This window comes from Sus scrofa, chromosome 7 (genome assembly GCF_000003025.6).
Source record: "Sus scrofa isolate TJ Tabasco breed Duroc chromosome 7, Sscrofa11.1, whole genome shotgun sequence".
Lineage (NCBI taxonomy): Eukaryota > Metazoa > Chordata > Mammalia > Artiodactyla > Suidae > Sus > Sus scrofa.
Genome location: NC_010449.5, coordinates 66,852,627 through 66,858,581, shown reverse-complemented (window position 1 = coordinate 66,858,581; position 5,955 = coordinate 66,852,627). Strand labels below are relative to the sequence as shown.

The window sequence follows — 5,955 nt, the reverse complement described above, 5'->3', positions numbered from 1 at the left end:
AATATTTAGTTCTACTCCTCAAAGTTCAAGAAACTGCCTAAAAAAATTATAATTTATAGGTTGAGTCACTGTTTAGTTCTTAGGATGCTTTTTTATCATTAGCCATATGATTGCCTTCATATGTGACTTCCCTAATTGTAATGCCTATGGTAGTTATATTAGAATATATAGAATACTAATTTGGCTTCTTTTAAAGGTTATATCTGGGTAGCTCTGCTCTATGCTTTGCAGGTTCAAGTATGTATGTCGCTATTTCACATTTAAGAACAAATAATAGTTACAATGTCCTTATACTGCTGTTCCTAATGTTCTGCTTTGTGAGTTGGGTTCATTAGTGGCACGTGGCATTGATCACGCCCTGTTTAGAAGGGAGGCAGTGGGAGGGTCTCCCTGGGCTCCCGAACACCTGCCTCAGTCACAGATGCTCCTGATCACACTTCATAAACTATTAGAGGGCTTTTCCCCCACTAAGTTAACATGCTGATCTGTTTGCATGTATAGAGGACGTTTTAAGCAATATTTAGGAAGCAAACATCAAGTCTATCATATGCCAGACACCAAGTGGAAACCTGGATAAACAAAGGTAAATGCATTCAGTGTTTTCAGCAAGGGAAACAAAAAGTTTTTTGCATCCCTTAACTGTTGGGGTTTTTGTTGTCAAGGAGCTTGTCTTTATCTGTGGCACCGTTTAGGTGAAAGAAAGATAATGACATGTATTGGCCACCTACTAAGTGCCAGGTATTTCACACACATTAACAAATTCAATCCTATGCCTCAACACAAGCCTCTGGGGTAAGAGTTATTTTAGCTTCATTTTGCAGATAAGAAAACAAGGGCTCAGAAGGGTTGAATCACTTGCCTGTGACTGGGTGGCAGGAAGTTACCACGCTCTGAGGAAAAGTCTCTGGGAAACGAAAAACTTAGGAATGACAGAAAATGGGTCCACAGCTCTCTCCCTGAAGAACTGCTCATTAGAGGATCAAAGCAGAATGTCACTAAGAATATTAGCGGGCTAGTAGCTGTAACAGAGGTACAAAGGAAGAACTAAATGCTTTTGCAAATGGCAGAGGGGAAAGTGAGACCCCCCTCTGCAAGGGCTCCACATTAGTGAATTGAGCTCCGCCCTCCCCTGTTAGCCTGTGAGCTTTAATGTGAGCGGTTCTTTTGTATTACAAGCATGACACCCATTTTTCTGCTGCTCGTGCAGAGTGGCTTAACAATGAAGCGACGCAAATATTTGTCTCCAGGTGCTAGGCACACTGTATTTCCATCTAAGACCCGAGAGCAGTAGCTTATGAGCCACCTCTAATGGTACTGAGCATCTTTCTTTCCTCAATCTATATTCACATCAGCTCCATTTTCAAATGAGTCAAATGGGAAGCTGAAGTTAGCCAGTCAGAGCTTAACACCTCTGATTTATGGTCAGAAGTATCTTAATAGGATCATTCATTTTCCTTCGCTCGTTCAGAACATCTGATGTTACAAGTTTCTAGAAATGTTCGTGTATCCTCTGGTTCTACAAAAATATAATCTTTATCTCCAAAAGTGACCTTCAAATGAGCAGGAAATGAAAGCCGGCCGTTCTTTCTCAGTCACCTTGCCTTGCTTTATTGATGTGTCATAATGGAAATCTTGAGAGCCAGAAATCTCAGAATTATTATGATATTTTAATCTTTTTAGGTTAAGTGTAAATGTGAAGGTGTAGGGCAAAAAGCATTAGTTTAGGCCTGGTTTTATGAAGTATCTCTTTCTTGCCCTTTTTCTCCTTGTTCAATTGCTTTAGAGAGAATGTTTCTTCTGCAAATCGCAGTGCCTGGGATTTTGTGAACCTGGCTCTCTACTCCTTATACCTTCATAAGGTGAGTTGATTTAAGAAATTGGTTGGAACAGCTCTGAGCATCAGACCTGCACACACACCTCTTCCCTCTGCTGTCCTCTCCCCCATCCCTCCTTCTGTCCAGGAGCAGCTCAGTACTTGTTCCTTTATTTCTACCACATATTTTAAAAAATGCCTGTAACACACCTAACTGCACTCTGGTTACTCGTCTCTGTTCTCACAGAAAGTATGTCTCTTTAAACATCTGCTTTGTTTAGGGTGATTCTGTGCATGTCAGTGCATGGAGTGGTCTCTGCCCACAGTGTCCAACTATCTCGGTAGCACAGGCTTGTTGATGATCTTGCTCAAAAGCTTACTGTTGTTCTGCTTCTTGAGCATGAGCTCCCAATGCCAAAGTATCAGAGTGTGTCTTTTTTACAAGACAAATCCCTAGAATTGGTCCTCTAAAATATGCTTTTGTTGTAATGAACTCTTAGTAATGCATCAGTTGCCTACCTGGGATATTCATTTATTCTCCTGAAGCAGAAATTCACTGCTGATTTCTTGATTCTAAATGCATCTGAAGGGCAATAAAAAATTAGGGTGAATTAGTGAATTTACAGGGCTGCCCTAGTCAAGAAAAAAACAACCCTTCTAAGATCATGACTTACTACTTTAGACCCAAGAAGACCCCAAAAAATTGGTTTTATTTACATATATAATAATATATATTATGTATAATATATATATTTTAATAATATATATAAATGTATTCTGTCATCTCAAACATGCTTTAAGAAAAAAACTGTATTGACTTTGTATCAATGTTAAATTAATAAATTCTCACTGTAAAAAAAAATAAAATACAATAATGTACAAAATGAAAAGTAGAAGCTGCTTCTTAGCATTCTCCATAGATAACAACTTTAGAGTTTAATGTGTATCCTTCCAAGACTTTTACAGAAAAGTAGATGTAGAGATATGATATTCGAATGTATTTAATAAATATATAACAATGGTGTATTTCTATCCTAATATTTTATACTCTGTCCTCAGCTTCATAGTTTCCAACCTTTGTCTGAAGGCTTTAGACTGTGACTGTAACACCAGAAGCCCTGTCTTGAAATAGGGGAGCTGACATCTTAGCTAGACAATTGGCCCACACCGAATGGATTGAAAGTCCAACACATTACATTTTAAGGTCTCAAGGAGATATTTTATGATCAGATTTAACAGACCACATACTCTTTACTTTAGGGAGGCCATAAAATTCCTAGATTATGGGAGCAGATCTTGTGCTCAAGTATTCAATTCTCTATTTTAAGCTTGATTTTTCTTTTATTAAGATCTGTCAATGGTACTTTGGTTAAGTCCCCTCCTGTGGCCAGACTCCTTCCCTACATATTTGTTTTTATAATCATGTGGTTTTTAAGATGGATTTCCCATCTAAGGGACTGTAATCAGAAGCATTCTTTTGTTGCTGAAAAGATCTGGCTGAGTTAATGAGATTGTTAACATAAACTGATGAGGGCAGAATGTTTGTGATAGCTCAAAAATAATCATCAACCAGAAGTTCTCATTGTGGCTCAGCAGTAACAAACCCAACTAGTATCCATGAGGACAGGGGTTCGATCCTTCGCCTAGCTTAGTGGGTTAAGGATCCAACATTGCCATGAGCTATGGTGTAGGCCAGTGGCTACAGCTCTGATTGGACCCCTAGCCTGGGAATTTCCATAGGCCATGGACGTAGCCTTAAAAAGACAAAATCACCATCAAGCCAATGGGAGGTTTCTGCAGAGTAGAAACATAACTCATCTAACTGATAATAAATTGAAAGGAAAAGAGTCTGATTTAGTCTTTTACTGACAAACAAGGGAAGAAGGTAAGGCAGGTGAGGTCCCTCATACATTAGTTTGGAATAAAAGTTGGGTGCAAGTGGAAGAGGTAAATCCTGGATGTTTTTCTTCACATAAATTTTAACCAGCTGAAAGACGAGTCCTGAACAAAAGTGTTTGAGGTTTGTTTTCTAGTAGCAACCACTTTGGGTTAGATGTTTTGTCCCACAAAGTAGGATTTCAAAATCTTTGTTCCTCTGAGTATACAGTTGTCCCATCCAGCTTGCTCTGTCAGTCCCCTTCGGTGCTTAGAAAACTCTGATGCAAAACACCCGTGCTACAATTTTTTTTAATTGTCTCTTTTCCATTTAATTTCTATTGACAATAATCTTATGGCATCAGAATCAGCCACTTGCCTTCCCGTTGTTAATGTCCACTAGCATTGGTCAAGTTTCTCACTTTCCCATAAAAAGGGACATAACAGGAATCCAGTCTAGTTTCGCTTTCTCTTTTCTTCTCTCTTCAAAATCAGAGTCAATAGTCAGCAGTTTGTGCTCACATAAATCTTGTTATTGTTTATACCAACTCACCCTTTCTAATGCTATTAGAAGCACGGTGGACAGAGACCCCAGAGATTTGCTCATCTTAAAGCTCTAAAACTGCACCACTTTTATGACAACGGTAAAGCCTTGAGCTATCACATACCTCCCATGACTGTTATTCACCTTGATTACTGGCATTTCTTCTCACTCATTCCCTCCCACTCCCATCCCCCATTTAATTGGTTGGAAAACAGTATTTGGAACAAATAAGGTAAAGGACTAATTTAGCGATTCTTAGTTGAGCTGTTTAAAAAACCCCATGGCTGCCTAGATAGAACTTGATTCAGTTTGCTATATGTACACATCCCTTCCTGAGGACTCAACCCATTTTTCTGGTGGGTTTTAGGGGAGCTCTGAGAGGAGGGATAAAGGAAAGCATGCCCCACTTCACCTGAATGAGGAATCAGCTGTGTCCAGTCATGATCCTGCCCGGGCCACATGGCAGTTTGACCCCACAGACTCAGGTTCAAGGCTGAACTCAACTGTTTTCAGGCCATGAGGTTCAAGCAAGATATCAGCTTCTTCTATGTTCAGTTTCCTCCTTGGAAACATCACATCTGCCTCCCAGAGCCACTGTGAGGATCAAATGGAATGATGTATGTGGAAGGGTATTGTAAACTTGTGATCACACTGTAAATATTCACGCGTATAAACTTGTGGGTTAAAAGAAAGGGAAAGAAAGGTTTGGATGTTCACAAGAAGTAGAATTCACTTGCTTGGGCATTTAAAAGTCACAGCCAAATTGTCCATCAGTTTTTGACTTTAAAGACTGATATTTTAGAGGATACCTCTACAAAATTGGACCTTTAAATTTTGTTTTGTTTTGTTTTTAGTTTTCACAGTGTTGTAGAACAAGAAGGCATTGTTATCCTCATTTTACAAGTGAGGACAATGGTACAGAAAAATTATGTCACTTGCCCCAGGCCCCTTATTACTTGGAATCAAAAGCTTTCTGACTTTGACAGCCTAGATATTTGTCTCACAGCCTCCAGAGAGAGGAGAGAATTTATGTGGGAAGTTCATTCTGAGAAAGGTTACATGTTCTCTAATGTATGATCATTTTGCATTAATACTTTGCTCCATCTAAGAATTGTATTGATATCTTAAATCTTGTTCTGCATTTCCCTAATAAAATAAATGTTTTTAAAAATCTCATTTTACAAATGCATTGAGAAGCAGGATTAATAAATAGGGAAAACAGGGCAGAAAAACTTCCTAAGTGCCGAAGTCAGTCATACAACTTCGTGCTGAGAGCTCCCTTTTTTCATTTTCTTTTTCTTCTCTGCAAGTATAAAATGTGTAAAACAGTATGAGAGGTTTATTTGAACACTGTGGGGTGATGGTGAAAGTGGCCTTAGAACTGATCCTTTCCGTTGAGTCAAGGAAGAGTGGAGAGTTAAAATCTACTGTTTTGCTTACCCAAAAGGATTTTTTTTAATGTTCATATTTTAAAATGCACTTAGAGCAATGCTTTGGCTCATTTTTGACAAGTAAGTTTATGTACAAATGAAATAACCCTGTGCGGGATGAATGAGATGAATAATCGGTAGAGTGGATACATTTGGGAATTTCTAGGCATTTTGGTCTCTGAACCTTTTGAGGAAATTGCTTAGCCTAACTTGAGTTTCTCAACCAGTATGGTAAAGAATTGACCCCAGAAGAATAATGCCAGAAGCTCCCGCTTTATGAGTGTGTTAGAACA

At 38.8% G+C, this 5,955-nt stretch overlaps 1 long non-coding RNA gene across 1 annotated transcript; it reads left to right on the top strand.

Annotated features, from left to right (window-relative positions):
- Positions 495 to 5,406, top strand: LOC106507714. Its single transcript, XR_001303919.2, has 3 exons — positions 495 to 583; positions 1,784 to 1,859; positions 4,600 to 5,406. It is a non-coding gene; the product is annotated as an uncharacterized LOC106507714 (long non-coding RNA).